The sequence below is a fragment of the Catharus ustulatus genome, chromosome 6 (assembly GCF_009819885.2).
Source record: "Catharus ustulatus isolate bCatUst1 chromosome 6, bCatUst1.pri.v2, whole genome shotgun sequence".
In the NCBI taxonomy this organism is placed as follows: Eukaryota; Metazoa; Chordata; class Aves; order Passeriformes; family Turdidae; genus Catharus; species Catharus ustulatus.
In genome coordinates, this window is record NC_046226.1 from 14,218,294 (window position 1) to 14,238,327 (window position 20,034).

Genomic DNA, 20,034 nt, shown 5'->3' on the forward strand with positions numbered 1-20,034 from the left:
CTCCCAAAAACTGTAATTAATTTACCACATCTCAACCACACATTATCTGTTAAGGAAACAGATTCTGCCTCAGCAGAAGTACATGGGTGTAGCAAGGGCAGGTTTACCACAGATCCACAGACCTTTTCTCCAGGTCCCATGCCCAGAAGCAGCCAAGTATGTGTAGGCTATCTGAAAATGTATTTTTAAGCCTCACAACATTTAAGAGGATGCAAATTGCCTGAGGTAAGTGTCATGTGCATGAAAATATGATAGCCATTTTTCCAGCTTTCTGTGAGTGGTTAAATTTCCCTTGAATTTAAAAAGCTTGTGGTCAGGTTCTTCACCTTGATTGTAGAAAGTGCTTAAGCATAAATAAGCTCAGCTTTAAGAACAATTAAATCTAAGTACTTCAAGTGTTTCTCTTGCCTGTAAATAAAGGGATTTTTAACAGTTCATTTAATAGTGATGTCGTAAACGTTCATTCTCTCTACCAATACAACAGTATTTTGCATTTCCAAATGCTGGTCTCCAATCATTAAATACTTATGAAAAGGTATCCTTGGTTTCAGAGATCCACAGACCTCCCAGGACTGCAGTGTTCTTCAAAACCTGCCTTTAAACAGAAGAATTCTGGATCTTTTGGTAAGTTTTAGCTGGTTAGTAAGATTTCAGTGGCTTACATTTGTTCAATTTACCCAGTATATCTTTCCATATTTAAGAAATAGCTTACATAAAATTCAATGTGTCTCAACTCCTAGGGACACTTTTATTTTTTATTTTTACAAAACTTTTGGAAATTTTAACTAGTAGGAATTTTTTTTTATTGAGGAGAACAGCGGGAACAGTACCATCTATAGGGACCAGTGTTGTCCCTCTTCTCACATTCTTCTCAACTATGTGTCTCAATGTCAAAGTTCAATCCATGTGTTATTCCAGTGAAGGGCTTTCTCTGAGCAGTTGATGCCAGTCATGCTGAACTGTTGCTATACTGCAGCTTTGACAGACATTAACTTGGAATTAATGAAGGACTGCCAAATTAGTTTCATTTGTGAATTAAGCCTCTCCTTTCTAAATAAACTTTAGTGTAAGAAATAGAGTGAGAGACTAAGGTAACACATTAATTTCTTCTGTTTATTGAGGCAGAGGTTTGAATATATAAATACTTCCTGCATATACCACCCTCAACATTACACCAAAAGAGCAGAGGCTTCCTGAACATCTTCCTTCTCCACAACATAATTCTGCAAGGAGAGCAATTATAATTTGAGAACAAAAAAGAAAGTAAGTGGAGATTTTAGGGAAAGCATACTTTACCAGGAATAAAGTGTGTTTTCATCAGCATGAACATAAACCACAAGATTCACATTGACTCACCTACAAGTAGAGTTGCCACATTTGCAATCATTCCTAATCTTCTTCATCATTCCCATGTTTGCTCACTACTATGGTGGCATAAGAGCCATCCCAGAAAGGGAAGATAAGTTAAACTGTCACATACACAGCTGAGGCTCCAGCTACACTGAGAGGCAATTGCAAAATCCTTCACTGACTTTTTATTGTCTCAATATCAAGCATGGGCTGGAAATGAAGAGCTGCATCTGCATATGGTGCCCAGCTGAGCACCCTTTGTCCCATGTGAGGACACAAGGGATTTGGATGGCTGAAACTAAAGCTATAGCTGCAGTATGGAGAATTTTTATAGATTACACAAAAGCTGGCCTATATGAAAAGCACAGGTTTTCAAGTAGCTGTTTACAAGCCAATTATTACTCCTAAACAAAATTTTTAGATGTCCACATATCAACTGCATCTGAAAATCTAGGATTCTGTTCACAGGACCCAACACAAAAGGGCAAATAAAAGACTATTTTTAAAAAAGAGAGAAAGATTAATACAACTGCATTGCATGGATTAGCCATTCAAAATTGTTCATTATTAATCTATATGCTATCTACTTTGCACCCAAAATGACTGCCTTTCAGCCACTTCTGGTCCAAGACTGAGCAGAAGCAATGCTGTAGGAGGATCTTGTATCACTTAATGCCTCATATTACAATTTCCTTACATTTAGCATCTATACAGCAATAGTCAGTAGTACATAAGACATTATGAATAATAAATGGCTTACATTTTAATTGCTAAAGTAAATGAATGGAGCACAGTCTCTGTTCCAGTACCTTTGCTTTTAAGGAGTGTGTTGGCTTTCTAGAGTGAGAAATTAAAACAAATGTTTGTGAAAGATGCAACAGCAGGAGTACTGGGAAGAAAGAAACAAGAAAAACCATAAATACTTTCACAGGTCTAATTGCACATGTGAGAAGAGCAAGATGGTAAATTCAAATTTGAATCTGATGGGAAAGAAAAGGAAAATTTCAGATACTTGAAATAGTGCAAGATGATAAAAGTTTGCAAGCCAATTTACGGTGCCCATACAGGTGACACTGTGACCAGAAGGGCCTCCCTGCTTCTGTATTTGGGCAGGTGAATATTCTCTGACATAAATGTTCTTCTGTGACCTTCCCAATAAAAGAGAGACCACCACAAGCCCATATCCATGTACTCCTTAGTTTATTGTTAAGGCAGAACACTAGCTCAGACCAATTAATAAAATGGGTTTAAGTATGAACAGCAAAATCTTGCATTTTGTTTCTAGGTAAAATTCAGATAAAGTGAGACTTTCCCTTGGCTGAAGTCACCTCTCTGTTTGCACCCTTCAGAAGCAGAAGGCCACTTTTACTTACCATATCTGAAAGCTGGAGATAGGCGGCTTTGATTCATGTCAAAATGCAGTGAACAGAGCATATCCTGCAGCTGTTAACCACTTGTGACAAGCAGAGGTGGTCCCCTCCCTAATTAATTTGTCCAGGCTGTTCTTATTTATTTCTGTCAGTATGTAGACAGGAAGGCAAGGGTGCAGGCTGGAGAGGAGAGCCTGGCCTGGTGATGCCTACAGCAGCGCAGAGGGGAAGGAGGCAGTGGAAAAGGCAGCAGCAATCTCAGTAGAACCTCAAGCTTTGCTGCCACTCAGAACCCCAGAGCATGGCCTTGCCAGGAGCTGCTGGTCTCAGTGGGTTTCCAAAGCTGCTCACCTATCACGTTTTGTTTTCTTTTTTCTCTGCCAGAGTTGGGATTAAAAGCTTGAGAGACAGTATATTGTGTTTGTACTCAGATATTTATTAATTCTTATCTATAGTAAAGTGAGTGCTACAGTACTTCTAGCTATCAAGCTAAAACTGGTGATGTATCTCTCTCTCTACAAAGCCTTTTAATCTCAAACTAAGAACGGACACCTAAATAATTTTTTACTTTTTCCCCAATAACCAAACACCCATGACCTTCAATGCAGAATTTTCCATCCAATTACAAAAGTATCACCTAGAACCCTAAAGAAGAAGGTGAAGAAGAAAGAAACCTCCACCCCAAAACCTCCATCTTGCCTTCTATATATTGCTATGTTCTAAAACCTTAAATTGCAAATTTTCCACCATGTGATATTACACATTTCTATGCAAACTACACACCAGTGATTCTAGTTCTATAATTGAATTATAGTTCTATAATTCAATTTCAGAAACCTTCTCCAAGGCCTCAGGTCCAAAGCAGTGTTTTCTTGAGGGTCAGTGCCTGTCAGCACAGAAAATCCCAAATCCTCAGTTTCAAGGGTTCCAACACTCACCCACAGCTCAAGCCAGACCTGCAGCACCAGCCCACAAGCAGGCGTGATGCAGCCTCTTTGTAATACCAGTGTGTCTTCTCTGCAGGAACATTAATCAGAGGGGAAAACCACAAACTTTAGAAGGAAATTTTAACCTGTATCACTCTTTTACACCTTGAGGATTGATTTAGTGGATCCCAAGGTATATTTTTTTGCTTCCATGAAGTATGAATGCAACTGGGACTGGCATGTGCCAACGTGTTTGTGGTAGAGCAGAGAGGATTGATTCTGCTTCAGCCATGGTCCATCTCTCTCCTACTCTCAGGTTTTTAATGCAGTTGCTGTTCTGGATGTCTGCTCGACACATCAGGAATTACAACAGAAATCCAGACCATTGCCCATGAGCAGGGCTCCTTAGCCCCCATAAAAACTGTATGCTGTACACTAGACAGTCTGCATAATAGATACATGTCATGAATACAAATAAAATACACTGTTTCCAATTAATGGGATTTAGGGCTGGAGCTTTTTAACTTAACTCCCATGGTTTCCTTTTGAAAGTTCTGCATATATTTTCTATTTTTGAGGGGGGGTATAAATCCTGTTTTAATGTTTTGCTGTTTATGCAAATTTCCAAATATAAAAGCATATGGCGGCAAAGTGGCACTAACTATCTGCTTTTCAGCACACATTCCTCTGCTATTACAAGAAAAGAAAGCCTGATGGAAAAGGAAGAAAAAAAAAGAAAGAAAGAAAGCAGTGTAGAGACACCATATAAGCATAGCAGATTCACATGTCTTAGCTTTATTCTTGACCTGTGATTCACTAATTGCTCTGCTGGCTCCTGCAGGGCAACTGTGGGTGCTCCTTCATTTCATAAGGTAGAGTGGGTGCTCAAGTTTGCAATTATAGGTTTATACTAGGAGACAAAATGAGAATAATAAAGGAGAACTTTTTTGAGTCAGAGGTTCCCCCTCACACTGGCAGCCTCACTGCATGGGTTTCATGTATCCAGTTTGCATTTTGCCTGATAACATAGAAGGCACATCATGCTATTCTAAAGCAGCAGGATTATTTTCTCCATTCTAATTGATGAACAGCTGTGCTGTAATAGACTACAAAGCACAGCATCACTGATCTCTCCTCAGGCCACCCTAGGAACTGAATACTCCACAGGGAGGCAAAAAAGAATGAATGCAAAAAAAACACAAAAAAAACCCCACAAAAAAAAAAGAGAGAGAGAGACAGAGAAAAAAAAAAAAAAGAAACAAACATTTCAATACATTGTCCTGTGGATTCCTATTATGGTTTGGCATCTCATTCAGCAATAATTAACTCAAATTCTCCAATTTTCCCCACAGTAGTTCTGGGTTATGACATGACCCTAAAACAGTCATGCCTTATAAAAGCTAAATATCAACATTTTTGAAAGAGAAATGTTGGAGTTCAGAACGCTTGTCACTGAAAATCAGTGTTCCCAATGTTCAAGTCACTTCTGGGGTCACACGTTCCCTAGGACTGTTCTTTGTCCCAGGAAGTCGACATTATCCATTCATTTTTCTGATGGAATTCATTACCTTCCCCTTCATTCCACTTTTTCAAAGTGATTGCTATTATTTATTATTATTATTATTATTATTATTATTATGTACCTCAGTATGGAATTGCAATACCTGCTTGTAATATTTTGATCCCAAAGGTTGGAAGCCTCAGGGAACACTGGAAATACTTGTGTGTTTTTGTATGGGTGGAGACTTCACAAACTCCACAGTATTCCTCAGCTTTCTATTTCCTTGTGGTCTAGAAATGGCTGCTCCACTTACCTTCAGAGTCTCCTTTATATTTTGGAGGCAGTTTAGAACTAAAGATGAAGAATCAACCTGATATCTTGTAAGACAGATATGTTTCTCATCCTTTCCCTCACCAGATTCAGTGGGGTAAGGAAAGAGTCACAGTCCTCATTTAAGACCTTTTCTGCCTTTTCTGTGTTTTCTGTGGGCATGAAAGTGTAAGAAATAGTTAAATGATGTTTCTTGCTCTATCAGTAAACCCATTCCAAAAGCACAGACTCAATTCAATCAAAATTTGTGACAAGAAAGCAATCTTCCCATTCTGCTCAGCAAAGGAAAAGTTTTGTTCTTCTTATTTTCTGTTTTTGGAAGTGACTTGCTGCATCTTACCTATTGGTAAGCCCTGTGCTTATGTGTTCTTTTGTCTAGATAAGTGTTATCCTGTAAAATGAACACAATAAGACTTCTGTTTACCTTAATGCTAGTTAAAAAAAAAAAAAAAAAAAAAACCTCGCAGATATAAGAAATCAATAACCATCCACAACAATTTACCAAGGATTCAGTCTGGGTAGAAAAATTCAAATTGTATCGATTTTTTTTACAGGGGAGAAAAAGCCACCTGACAATAAGCCTCAACTAAAAGAAAATGCCATGTGTACACAGCTAGAAGAGAGTCAGAAAGCCAGCTATTTAAAATCCAAGCTGCTGATTAAGACAGGTAAGGCAGGTTTGAATACAAAATCAGGCCCTGGACAATGGCACATTTCTTAGTCTCCATACCCTGGTTGTCCATTAATAACAGGAAGGGGATAAAGCATCAGGAAAACCATGAAGAATTTTTAAAGGTACATCCCAAAGAAGACTATAGCTTGGTGCAGAATGCCATCACACATTAGCTCTTCTGGTCCAAAAAACCCTGTAATAAATATGGTTACCAGGATAAGCAGGATGCCATACTCCTTTTGGGTTTAACTTAAGGTGCAGATTTTAACTCACCAAGGCCTTTAAAGACTATTCAAAAACCCACCCTTCTTCTCATTTCTCTAACCTCTAAATTCTACTAAAGGACACAAAGTAAAAGTAAAAGTCAGTTGTCTGCCAAATGAGAACCACCAGTGAAGAAATTGCTCACAGCATCACTTGTGTGAAGAGCCTCAGGTCTCCAAGCAGGCTGGAAGATGCATTAGGTGTGTATAAGATCATGAGTTATGATGGATTTAGGGGTTTAGGGGGATTTTATGGTTTTGTTTTGTTTTAATGGCAATTTGCAAATTTGATTGAGATTATTAGCAGGCATGTGGCCAGCTTCTTAATTATTTTTACTTACACTGTTAATTTAGAGTGCTTTGTTCTCACTCACACTATAATGTCATAAACATATTTTAAAAAACAATTTTAAAAGAGTAGTAGCAATATGTGTGTTGTATGAAAGCATGGCAAAGCACAAGACGTTTCCCACACTTATTCTTTCAGTTTTCTCCTCAGCTTCATCTCTATTTATTCAGCCCATTTCCCATTCCAACTGCAGAAAGAGTTCAAATAAACTCTGGACACACCTTAGTGGGTCACATCTTTCCTTTTCAACAAACACCCAAAGCAGCCTTGGAAGACCTCACAGCCCATGCAAAATCTTTGTATTGCCTGATCAGAAATGCCATGCCTGAAGCTGAGAGTTTTGGTGAAGGATGTTAATACAAGGACCTGTTTTCCAGGACTGGGCTTGCTATGGGAAATCTTTCACAGCCATTGTGTCAAGTGGTGGAAATGATCTGGGCTGGAACAGCAGCTGGAGAAAAGAGCACACTCGCCAGGAAGTATCAGCAAAAGGATCATGATAATATGATCAAGTGACAGCAGCTGGCTGTCAAAAAGGACAAATGACAACACAAGATGGTCTTAGTGAAATATAGGAGTGGACTGATCTTGACCTCCTAGCAAGAGAGTTATTTAACCCTGCTGAGGGGCATCAGTGGGCTGGATCACAAGAGGAGATTGAAGTCCAGAGCAGTGTTGGTCAGGTTTTGCTTTTGGCTACTCTGTCAACATATATAGAAGAAGAAGTCTTGAGCACTTGCTAGAAATTTTAAGCCTAGGAAAGATTCATACACACTCTTTATTACAGCAGTTTGATCAGATTTGTGAATGAGATAACAAGATCACATTTGTTCTGTTTTGTAGGTTTCGAGTATGGACTTCAAGGTACTCCAACCTACCAGCCCATGGCTACTAAACAGAGACTGAGGCACCTGATTTCCCTTAATTTCATTCTAAAATTTAATTAGATATGGTTTATTCCTAAATACAAAAAAGCCATTTTCCAAGTTTGTCAAGCCTCCCACATCTTGGCTGAATAGGGAAGAGTAGCAGCATTGAAGACAAACACTTGCCTTTCAATGTCCAGAGTCAGAAGCCAAAACAAAGTTTTGAACACAGACAATTCATCTGATTTATTTTCAAAGGGATCCCTGGGGTGGGAGTTATGTCCACAGGTCTAGAGAGAATGCAATTTTTTTATGGGTTCATGCTACTCTTCTCTACTGGGTCAGAATCAAAAGAGTGGGTTCTTCTAAAATAGCCTGTCTATAAATCATTTCTACTAAAATTCTGAATAAAGCACATACACTTCCTTAGAAAATCCCTGCTCACAAGAGAGAAAGGGAAAGATTTCTCAGAGAAGTGAGCCGCTCATGTCCTTGTAGTTATGTCCAATATTTTGACAGTGGAGTAGTAATTAACCTTGCACTGTGCTCAGTATCACTGCATTTCTGCTGTGACCACTATGAAGTGCTTTTTTGTGAAAGGAAAGAATGAATCTAAGTGGGAAAATTACTGGAATAAGAAAGGAGGTTTAATGGCAACCTTGGCATCCTGCAATTTCACACATTAAAATATATTTTAAAAAAAACCAACCTACTACAGTGCTTGTTGCATAAGGCTAAGCTTTCTCCTCTTCAAACTATTAATAAGGGCTTCCCATCGAGAAGACAAATACATGCTTGATGCATTTTTAATTCTGTGCCAATACATTTGACTAAAGCTGTTTGCTGTTTCAATGACAGGATTTAACTTGCCCTTCTGTATTCAACATTTCTGATTATTAATGACATTTAGAAAACACAGACAGAGGCTGTAAAAGTTATATTCTGATCAATGTTTATATCAATATTATATATATATATATTATATATATATATACATATATATAATATATTTATATATATTTATTATATATTATAAATATATATATTTATATATTTATATATATATAATATATATATATAAATATATATATATCAATTAAATGTCCAAACCCTTCTTACACAGTAAATTTAATCATTTGATAAAATACAGTTAAATAAAATGTAATGATTTAATAGGTGCAATGGAATTTTTACCACACCAAGGAAAAGTATAATCTTGACCACTGTTATGAATCCCTGACGGCAATTGAAGGCAAAAAATTGCAGTCTTCTCAAATCAGACATAAATGCTGTATAGATCATCTGTATATGTACAAGTCCAATAGCCTTTTCAAGATGTGCCTCTTAGTCAAAAAGCATCCTTGTCTGTATTTTCTACTGTGAATACATCCCATACTGAAATGAAATCAGAAATAAGTCAGAGGACATTGCTGAATTCTATTTTTTTTTTCTTTCTGAACATCTCTGTAGTTCCAAGCAGTTTCTCTCCTAAGTTTGCCAGGCGTGTTTCTTTGAAGAAAAATAGGATGGAATTGCTATCAGTATTGAGACTAATATAGGAATCACATTGAGTTAATTTTTTACTGCAAGAAATGGAAAAAGAATTGCCCTTTCCCACAGACTGATTATTATTTTGTTATTTAAGTGATAATGTAAACCTAAGGTTAAAATGAAATTATATATACTGATGATCTCCTAGTGACCTCCATTGTGCTATTCCATTACAGCAAACAGTAATAATACACTAAGTGCACACACTTATGGTACTGTCAGGTACCAATGCAAATCAAGCATCACAGGAGCCACATTACTTTTGTTTTAACCATTAAAGACTCTAAGAAATGCAATATGACAGACAGAAGAAAGAAGGCTTGGATTTTCTAAAGATACCCAGGAGTGGCACTGATTTGTGTTTTCTTTGGTATCCTTTTTAAAAGGCCTTTAGCTGTCCCAATATAATAGATTCAAATCCTGACCTTTCTCAACACAATGAAGATACTCTGTATATCTTACCATATAACACAGGGAATCAATACTGTATTTTACTAAATGTGAGTTAATTTTACCCAGGGAAGGAAATTACTGCTCTTAATAGTAGAACACTTCTTTTTTTCTCCTCCAAGTCAGTGAGTTTCAGGTTTGCCAAACCCTATCACTGTTTAAAAAAAGGGTTTGAGAGATTTTAATAGCTAATAATAGGAGGAAACATAAAAGGACAAATCCAATTTAAGTGAAAGGGTTCCTGTGTAAGCATTACTTGTCAGTCTTTGGTCGTACTGTATAGGGACCAGCTACAGAGCAGTGGCAGCAAAGAAATATAAAGTCCAGATTTAATTCTGATACAAAGAAATACAATTTCAAAACCGGACGTCTTATCATAGGCATGTCCCATTGGAGAACTCATTTCCCTAGCAAAAGGCTGTCACTGCCATTATGTTGTACAAGGAACCAATTTACTACTACAGCTAAACAGGGTTACTGGTGCTGTTGGAACTTAAGCATTTGAAGTTATCACTAGAAAAAAAATAGCATTTCAAATGTCAGTGAAATGGGAAGGTATAATTGAAAAGTATCAATCAGAGAAGCAAAAGGGTTTAGAGGGCTAAGACTGCAGTTTTAGTACAGCCTTCCCCCCTCCCCTCTTCCTCTTTTTATTTTTTACGCTTCTTTCTCTGTTTCCTTTTCTTTTTCACATGCAACTTCAGATCTCATATTGTAAAATAAAATATTTTAGCTTGATACTTGTCCCGTATCAAACATGAAATAAATTTCAATGATTTTCTTCATCAGTCAAAGTGACCATAGTTTCATGACACAGAATGCTCATCTCACCTTGCATCCAGAGCTGCCAGTCTGGGAGAAATCTAAATGAATGAAAAAAAAAAGCTGATCTGGATTTTATTTGCTTTGATTCTGTCTTTTTTTCTCCCCTCTTTCTGAAAGAAGACTCATACACTTGAATTTCCTTCATATAACAGAATCTTTTCCCCCATCCCTGGCTGATCCTACAGAGAATTAGAGAGTGAATAAACCTTTGAGTTTTCAGCACTTGAAAGTAAAGAGAAATGGTCAGTAAAATAAATTGAATTAATTTGGATTTAAAATATCCTAATCACACCACTATTGCTAAATTCATTATGTCTCCACATAGAACAGGAAGGACTTTTTCAAACTGCCTTATTTTGCTGCATTTTATCCTGAATCAGTGTGTGGCAATATTAGTAGCATGGTTAGCTAATATCGGAATCGGAAGGCTGGATTTACACAATCTGCTGCTCATATGTAGAATATCAAGCTTTCTTTCATTATTACTTTCCTTTGCTGTGCATAACGGCTCCAGGGGCTTTGGAAAAAAACAGCTTTTAGTCAAATAGCAATTAGTAAAACAGATCTGGTGTATAATCATGCTAAAAGTTGCTTATTTTACCCCTTAAATAGGTTGCCAAATTGCATGTAGCAATTTGTCCTTTCAGCCCAACATCACTGCCTGAGTCCCAGGGACATTGGTTACTCTGAAATACCAGCACTGCTCCTGGCATACACACACAAAGCAAAATTATCCATTGCTTGCTACAACTCCATGAAAGCAAAACTGCAGAAGAAATTCCAATTCAGAGCATTGGCCCTTATTCATATTTTGAACCTGCTAAAAAGAGGTAAAAAGGTAATGTCAGAGATTTCTGCTGAGTAGTGTAATGTATTTGAGCATATCTGTTTACAGAGGAAAACATCAGCCCTGTGTTCCACAGCAAAGAGATGAGACCTGCAGAAAGAGTCAGGCTGGAGTTCCATGGTGATGAGTAACAGAGCCTCCACATATGGCATCTCCCCTTTCCACACAATAATTCCTATTTTAAGGAAAATAAATACTATGCATTTCTAATAGAGTTAGATTTTTCATTTTAAAAAATCATCAGGATGGTGTACAAATATTTTTATTTTTTTTAGTGGCTGAAGAGTTTCACAAAATTCTTGGTCAGGAATGAACCCAGGCTGTAGAAACAGAAATTTTTATCTAAAGTTGGGTTTAGGATCTAGTTGCAAAAAAGCTGAGAGTTTGAGCTGGGGCTGGGAGAAAGGCACCCGCAAGGTAAAGTTACATGTCTACTTTAGAGTTTATTTAAACTTCTCTTATTTCAGAAGTAATTTTACCTGACACAGAAGATCCTTTATTCACATTAGAGTGCAGATATATTCCTCCTCCACCACCCTTTTGATGAATTTCAATTTCAAATAACTTAACGGCTAACAGCTCGCAATTGTTCTTTATATTAATAGAAATACATGGTCTCTTTTGAAGTTCAGGTAGTAATTCAGTTCTTAAAATTCTTCTGCTGTTTATAAATGATTTGAACAGGGATGTCATAGCTTTTGATGCACCATTGCAACTCCTGTTCAACTACATTCTCTTATTCGACTGGAGGCAACTTTTATATGCTTAGGAATCAAATTAAATGTGCAAATTTTAACCGTTGGGTTGTAAATTACATTTATTTTGGACCATGGGTGCATGTTATTAATTATATCATGTGTCCACTTCAGGAAATTAATGAGAATGATTGTGAGAAAATCAGATTTTTTCACTTAAAAACATTCAGAGAATTTTTTTTGTGTGTGCTAGAAAGTATGAGATATTAAGGATAATGCCTTGCTCTCAAACATTCCCCAAATTTCATTTCATTAAAACGGCTGCAACAAATCACTAGTGTGGGAAATTTTAGTGGAAAAAAGTCCAACCAAACAAAAAATTCAAACCATTTCAAATAATCAAAAAAAATTTAGATAGAGAGAAAGTACTTTTGCAATGAGGTACAGTTCTGCAAATCATTTGTTGAGAGACCTCTGGCATAAAAACTCCCTTCCACTACAGATGTAGTTCATGTGCTGGCATTTCCTAGAGTGCTTCGATTCTGCCAATGTAGGAGCAAGGTAAGTCAAAGTGACTTGACTGAAATGAGTCACTGCTGCTGGAACTGAAGGGAAAGAGGGATTGCTTATTTCATCAGCTAATATTGTTGAAACCTGCAATTTCTGCTTGGGGTGAGTGTGATGATTTCATACCTCTGATTCTGTTTCATGGAGCTGAAGAACTATAGATTGTTCTGCCCACAACCACCTCAGTCATGCAGGCAGTGCGGGGCAGCTGTCCCATGTCATGGCATCTTATAAACATGGTTTACAAAGATAAGCCAGATTTTGTTTTTCAGAACAGTTAACAAGAAACCCCAAAAATTAAATACAGTCACCAGGGGGCTATTAATAAAGAGACAAAAATAGAGGGAGACTAGACTGTACACTGAAAATTTCCAAACAAAAAAATGAGTTAATTTATGAGTCATTTTAAACAGTCCATCCAAATCTGAGCTCAGAATAGTGATCTTTCTTAAATACAGTGTGCAGACAGTTGGTAAATCCTGTGATTCTCTGATGGTAATGAAGGGGGGGAAAGAAGACAGGCAGAGGGAGACAGAATAGTAATAATAGTTAAGGAATGTTTCTTTACCTTTAAAGAAGAGAAAATGTCTCCAGTAAAGGAATATCTCTTCATTTTATCAACTCTCTAGCCATTTCTTGTCACCAGACGAATACTAGAGTGTCTACTACAAAAGACAAAAAAGAAATATACATGCTTTATATACAATAATTCATTTAAAAATAGAAAAGAGATGCCTAGGTTTTTTTCCTAGGATAAAAGGAACCAACTAGTTTTTAAATCAAAACTGGAAGAGAGGGAAATTAAGAAAAAAGCTAGAGGGAAAAACTAACGGGATTAATATTGATGCAGTTATGGCAAAAGCAAACAGACAGGCAGGGACAAGATTGCATCCAACCTCCAAAACACATGTAAAGTTGGAGCTAAAATGTCATATGCGTATGCAATTTATATGCAAAAATCTTTTACATAAAGATACTAACTGCCAAGTCTTCTTTCACAACTTTTTCAAGGCTTGCAGTAACTCTGGGATTTTATATTCTCCCTCCGTCACCTTACTGAAGGCACGACTGTCTGTGAAGAACACGGAAACTTTCTTAAGGCCATGGTATTAAATTCTTTCTTACATTGCTGGGCTGGTGGCTCAGCAGGAAGACCTATTTTTGCTTGTGTTCAAGCAACTTCCCTGGCAGTTCTTGCCTGCAACAGACTGTAGGGAAGTTGCCAGCATTTAGAAGCTCTGATGATGTGAGCCAACCTTAAACTAATAATTTTTTTATCTCAATATAAGTGGAAGAATTACATAAAAATAGACAATTTTTAACAGTATGGTATTCTGTTATGAGAGAAGGCTAAATAACACGGGTGCCATATGAACATCTTTCTCCTATCTACAGCACCTAACTTTAGCATAGTCCATATGTCTATTTGTCTGATAGCTGAACTTATTGAAATAACATGAGGTACAAAAAAGTGTTCTGAAGCTTAGTTCCCCCAGACCTTTCAAGGTGAGACACCCATCAGTCATAAACACTTTTTTCTGCATAACCTTCAAAATTAAAACAAATTAACGAGTCTACTGGAATTTTACGGGAAAAACCCAGACACATTTTTAAGAGTCCAGAAATTGGGATGAATGCTGCAGTCATTAACTATTGTCTTGTGCCCCTATATTGATACATACAAAAGCTTCTGCTATAATCTCTTAGGAAGCTTCAGGATGGCAGCATAGGCCGGAGAAGCAATTCCCCAGAAAACTCAGCCTGCACACACAAGTGAGCCAGTGGTCAGCAGTGGGGATGGCATACAGAGGAACTGGAAACAATTATTTAATTTCCAAGTTATTTTAAACTCACTCAGAGCAGTCTTCTGCAGGCAAGAATGATGGGCAAAGCCACCAGAAGGAGACAAGCAATGGTGTTACAAATTTTGCTTTCATTTCTCATCTCTGTGGCTATTGTACATTGTCAGACTGTTTTGTGAGCATTTCCAGAGCAGAGGCTTTGACATATCTGCTCCCAGCAAACAGTTTAAATGTTGGCTTTAAATTCCTTAACAGATTCCAGGCCATCATCTTTTTTAATTAAATGCAAAAAAACTATGTTAATGCAACGTTAATGTTGAGATTGTCATTGGACAGATGTCAAGAAATTCAAAGTTATGGTTCCCACAGCAACCATAATTTAGCGACCCCATCCCCCACTTCCACAACCACCCTCCTGAAACATATTGGTCTCAAATTGTACAACAGGCACCAGAGTGGGGGGAAGCTGTGAGAGACAGAAATTGTGCATGGGACCTCTTGGAGCTGCTGCAGATGGGGTGGAGACCAGTCCTGTTTCCAGAGGAGTAAATGCTGCTAGTGGCAGCGCTGGGACAGAAGGGCTCCTACCTGCACCTCACAGTGGTTATATCCTTGTGTAGCTGGGGTAAACAGGGAACTCATTTTCCCCACTTCAGCAGTGTATCCACCAGCACACCTAACCCAGCACAAACCAGCTGTACTGTGTACTCACAAAAATGACTGCTGTAGCCCACGTTAGGGTGTTAAGCCAAATGCTGACGGGAGCCAGCTAATGCCACAGCACAGCCAGAAATGCAAAGGTACCACTGTAGCCACCACAGTTAACACTGCACAACAAAACTCTCCTTTATCCATCCCAGAATATAATAGAATTCATCACTATGCACCAGAGTGAACACTGAAACACACAAAGCACAGAAACAATAACTTCCAGTGAGATAACATTTTTCACAGTACAGCTTTTCAGACCCTGATCTCTCAGGCTTTGTACGTAAAAAAAACCCTACAAATTGCTTAAAAAAATAATAAAAAAAAACAAAGCCTGTAAACTTAAAATCCAGTCCAATACAGTAATAAAAATCATGAGTTTGGAAGCAGTACTGGTTTTATGACATATATAATTTTTCTTATTTGCCTCAAAATTCAATACATTAAAAAAAATCCATTCACCCAACAATCTCATGACCTCTTGCTTGCTAATACCACATAGTGCACTACAGTTCCCAACTGCCCTTCTTCTAAATTGTCTCTTTGGAGTTAACCTAACTAAGTTAACCAAAAAATTACCCTCAATATGTACTCTCAAGTTTTCTGCTTAACCTTCAGACCTGTTAAAGCACTTACATTCACAGAAGTATATCTGTTTTTTCCAGCTTTATCAGTTTTCCTACACCTCTCCCTCCAAACCAATTTGGAGGTATTTTGGAGGACTGTTACACCTACATAAACAAATCTTCTCTCATTTTGTGCATGCCTTTTTTAAGATCTGAAGACTTTGAATGACTCTACACTTAATTCTAAAGTCAGTGAGTTACATCACTCCATCATTCAACAGTTATATTGCCAGGTCCTCACTCGAGTAGAAATTACACATTTTTAGGTAAAATACCATGACAAAAGAATACTTTTACTACTGCTGTTTCCTGACCATATAAGCCGGAGCTGGAAAGAGTAGAATTTCCATGCTTTACACCATTTCAGGAAACATGAGGATTGATGCTATTGGAGGTTTTTTCTCACCAGGTTTAAGACTGTCATGGAAGAGAAAGTATGCTTGCAAGGTGTTTGCTCTGTGTCCTGAGTCCCCACTTACTAGTCTGGGCTTTAGGAAGCTTGGTAAAGGCTAGCTTCCTAGGTTTTTTCCCTAAGAAGAACATGATGTGTGTATGGAACAGGAATAGAAGGTAACAGGGACATGGGAGAAGGCAATCCATCAAGTGATTTAAGTCTGTACATACGACTGCAGTTCTGCCTTTGAAAAACAAATCAAGTAATGCCGACACTTTCCTTTCAGACATTTCTTTTATTCTCAAGCCTGTGGATAGCTTAAAAGTTACATTATATCTTCTCCAGTGTTAGTGAAGCAGTTTCTCATTTGATTTCATATTCAGTTTGTGGAAGCAGGAGGAGCTCTTTACTTTACTTGATAAATGGTAACATCTGGCTTTGTGATGGGCCATCACCAGCATGTTTAAAGAGCTGCTGACGCTTCAGGGAAAACTTGGTAAAACATTTCATTGAGGCTATTCTAGTTATTTATTCTATTTTCTGCATTCCTCGTCCTACACTTTATACTGGGGACATTTGCATGAAAACAGACTACAGCTCCTCATCTTCACATAGCATTTTTTGTCTGATGTCCTAATCACTAATCACGTTTGTGTCACAGCAATCATATCCATAGCAACCACTCATGATGTCATAGAAAATTAGAGTTTCTGGGAAGGGCAATGAATAGGCTATAATGATATTAAAAGGCCAAACGCCATATTACACTACAGTAGTGAAAATTTGTTAGAAGTCTAACAGAAAACTGAATTGGGCTATTGCTGTTACATAAGCACACACAGGACTTGACCTTTTCTTTTAATTGCAGAAATACAATAAGCTAAGCATTCCTGTAAATCACAATATTTATATAAATATTTTAACCTGTCTACATAGAGTGATCTCCAATTGAAAAAAAAATGAACAGGCAATTTCTCAAATAACATTTTTGCATATTTTCTCAGGAAGCTTCTTTCCTTGAAGTAATGGCAGGCCAAATACAGACAAAGATATATATGTTGTACAAACAAGGCTTCTCCAAAAGCCAAAATAAATTTTGACTCTTACATAGACTCTAAGTTTTGTGCAGTTTTTTGCTGGATATTTGTAAGCAAATAAGTATTGCACATTCCTTAAGCAGCTTAGCTATAGCTGGAAATCATAAATAATAAGCAGGACACAAGGACAGAAATCTGGCCCAAGCTTTAGAATTATTATTTGCTTATATACTGGGTTTAGATATTAAGCAAAATGAGGCAAAGCACTTCATGTCTATGATGTAAACTGTGTACTTGACCCATCAAAATATCCATCAAAAAGATAGGAGCAAATTTCTTTTCCTTAGCTCATTGTTAGAAAATATACATGGTAGGAATTCCACTTCTGGCTATTGCACAAACATATTGAGACACAAGAGCAGATGAACTAAGGTTCTTAATGGTTAAAGAACTAAGCAGTGAACTTGTGAACTTTTAGGTATTTCCCGGGATGTGCTGTGTGTCCTACAGTCTGAGCAGTCATTCTGCACCTTGTCATTGCACAGGTAACATAGTCCATGAACACAGCAGGTACGGTTCTTTCCTGACCCTTAGTTCCATAGCCTCTTGCAGTGGAGGAAAACACAACTGCAGCCATAGGAGACCACTCATCTCACCATTTTCCCAGAAGTAAATGTTACTGCAGCTGAGCTCTGCCTGAAGTTTGTAGCTCTTTTCATCTCTGCTCCCAACTGCGCCGTCTGGAAATGCCCATTTGTGCACTTATATATGTTATTATAATGTGCAAAAACTTGGAATTGAAAAGAAAGTAAACAGTGTATCTTTATGCTATGTTACATTTTCTGGAAGCAGAATTGAGGTATCAATCATTCCATTCTGGCTGCATTGATCGGTAATTTTCATTTTGTAATTTCAAATAAAGCTTCTCTCCACAGCAGCAACGGCAGCACTTTCCAACATATAACTTCAGTTCATTTTTGCTTCATGAGTTAAAGATCCTCTCTCCCCATCACTCTTGCACATCTTCTAAGTGGTAATTCCCCTTTTCCAATTAGATTACTGGAACATGCCAAGTAAACAGTCACCTTTTCCTAGAGTCACAACATCTAACTAACAAGAAGATTTAGTCCAAACAACAGCTTGGGCTGAATTGTAACTGCATTGTAGCTCCAGCATTTAGAATGTGGATTTTTACATATATATATATACATAAAGTGAACCTTAGAACTAATGATTAGAGTAATTGGTCAATTTACAATTTTCAAGAAGGAACTTGTTAAAAAACCCCAAAAGTTAAGTAAATAAGATGCACACACACAAAGGAAAAAAAGAAAATATTGTAGAAAAAAAAGAAAATACTGTAAGTGGATGAAGCCAGAAGTCAGACATCTTCAAATCCTTATTTACCACATAGCCCCAGGCAAGTTACTTCTCTCTGTCCCTCAGTTTGCTCATCAGTAAAATGGGCATCATAATAATTTAATTCAACAGGCTGTTGCGATGACATACAAATTCATTGCTCTTTCAAAAGCTGTGAGCTCTCCTAATGAAGGGTTCCTTCGAGATACAAAGAATTCATAGTGGGAAATTATTAAGTAATTCATTTTCATTTAAGCAACATTTCATTTAAGTGACATTTCATTTAAGTAACTCATTTTCATTAGTTCTGACCAACAGTTTTCTGTGATAGCAGGTTTGGTGTAGACATAAAAGCAGAAAATTCTTAGAAAAATAGCTAGAAAACTGACTGAAGGAGAAAGGGAGTGAGAGTGCCATTGTCAGGATCACTATTCTATTTTTGTTAATTATTCCTATTGTATTTAAATACCATGTACCAAAATACTTCAGGCACATCAGAAATATTCAAAACAAAGAAGCGTCAGAGAAGCTTCAGTGACAGTAAAGCTGAATTAAGAAACCAGGACAATATTACCTAAAAGCTACGTGAATCCTGCATAAGATGCCATGTTATAAATTATATATAATACTCATGCAAAATTTTACGTATAATTATGCTACAAGAGCACTTTGGCAGGAAACTATGATTCAGGCCACACAAGGCTGTAAAGAAAGCATTGCTGGAGAACCATATTTGAGGTGGACAAAGGGAAGAAAGAGGTGAGGCACAGAGGGAGCTAGTGTGACTCATGAATCATCACACAATAGCAGAAGCCAGGCAGTTTGGTCCTCCAACCCATCTGGTTAGAAGGTCATTCACACACACATTCACACCCTCTTTAAGAATGTGCTCTGACAATGGTTGCATGCCATCTTATATTCTTTTTCAATACATATTCACAAAACAAATGTTCAGTTCCAAAAATACCTAGCAGAAATGAAAAGTTATGAGCTATATATTTATGGGGGGGAAAAGTCAAGTCCAGAGATCATCAGCACATGTTTTGTAAGACCTGAATTAACCATGGACCATCGCATTTTCACAGAGCAAATCCACATGAACACTTAAGTCTTGTCCTTTGAGTTCAGCGACTGATGACAAGACAAACTACGCTCTGTCTGAAAGGGTCACAGCCACAGTCAGGATCCTACAGCAAAGTTTTCTCACCAAGGCAGCAGAGCACAGGAAAGGAGCTCCAGTCCCAGCTCTGCTACCACCTTTCTGATGATTTTGGTCACAGCATTTCATGACAATCACCACTCTTTCCCCAGTCTTTGAGTCTGTGCAACCGATTCAGGTCACATACTCCGTAGGGTCTACTGGTACTTCCCAGCGTCAATCTGATACCACCACCACCATCATTTACTGCCACTGCATGAGATGAGGGGCAACACCATCCAGAGACAGACTCCCAAGCACCTACAACCATGACAGATCTGTATGAATCAGATGGAGTCTCTCCTTATTTTGTGCAAAATTTCCTTGAGTTTTGGCACAGCTAGTAG

At 37.6% G+C, this 20,034-nt stretch overlaps 1 long non-coding RNA gene across 2 annotated transcripts in view; it reads right to left on the bottom strand.

Moving 5' to 3' along the window:
* The window catches only part of LOC116998390, a 100,563-nt gene that overhangs the window by 55,723 nt on the left and 24,806 nt on the right, over nt 1–20,034 (bottom strand). For both annotated transcript variants that reach the window (XR_004418374.2, XR_004418373.2), the window contains one exon: nt 13,132–13,228. This is a non-coding gene — a long non-coding RNA (uncharacterized LOC116998390). The remainder of the gene's footprint in view (nt 1–13,131; nt 13,229–20,034) is intronic.